General features: G+C 54.2%; 1 non-coding gene across 1 annotated transcript; it reads right to left on the reverse strand.

Moving 5' to 3' along the window:
* Nucleotides 1–589: 589 nt before the first annotated feature.
* On the reverse strand, nt 590–661 carry trnam-cau (transfer RNA methionine (anticodon CAU)). The gene has a single exon. It is a non-coding gene; the product is annotated as a tRNA-Met (tRNA).
* Between the last annotated feature and the right edge of the window lie 48 nt (nt 662–709).

Below are 709 nucleotides of genomic sequence, written 5' to 3' on the forward strand. Positions count from 1 at the left end.
TGCAGTCTCAACCGCATCTGCACAGATCCGCCGCCTGCTCCACCACATCAGGGTGGAGCCTCCATTCCCCGAGCCTCAACCCTTGTCATGACAGGATGTCTGCTCCCTGATTCAGGTGCCCAGGGATGTAAATTGCACTGTGAGAGGAGTTTTCCCTGAGCCCACAGGAGGATCTGGTGTGCCAACTTGTATATTGGGCATGAGCGCAGACCCCCTTAGTGGTTGATGTAGGAGACCACCTATGTGTAGTCTGTGCAGACAAAAAAAGTGTGACGTGACATGTGGCCAAGTATGGTGACCCATACTTGGAATTAGTGCTCTGCAATTAACCCATCCAAAGTGCACACACACACACCGTGAACACACACCCGGAGCAGTGGGCAGCCATTTATGCTGCGGCGCCCGGGGAGCAGTTGGGGGTTCGGTGCCTTGCTCAAGGGCACCTCAGTCATGGTATTGAAGGTGGGAGAGAGCGCACGTACATTCACTGCCCCCACCTACAATCCCTGCCGGTACGAGGCTCGAACCCGCAACCTTTGGGTTATGAGTCTGACTCTCTAACCATTAGGCCACGACTTCCCCCAAGTCTTAGCAGAGGATGGTTTCGATCCATCGACCTCTGTGTTATGGGCCCAGCACGCTTCCGCTGCGCCACTCTGCTGTACTTGACTCATGACAATCAACTGTGACTTGACTAGACTCATAACTA

The sequence above is a fragment of the Sinocyclocheilus rhinocerous genome, unplaced genomic scaffold (genome assembly GCF_001515625.1).
Source record: "Sinocyclocheilus rhinocerous isolate Xijiao unplaced genomic scaffold, SAMN03320098_v1.1 scaffold3000, whole genome shotgun sequence".
NCBI lineage: Eukaryota > Metazoa > Chordata > Actinopteri > Cypriniformes > Cyprinidae > Sinocyclocheilus > Sinocyclocheilus rhinocerous.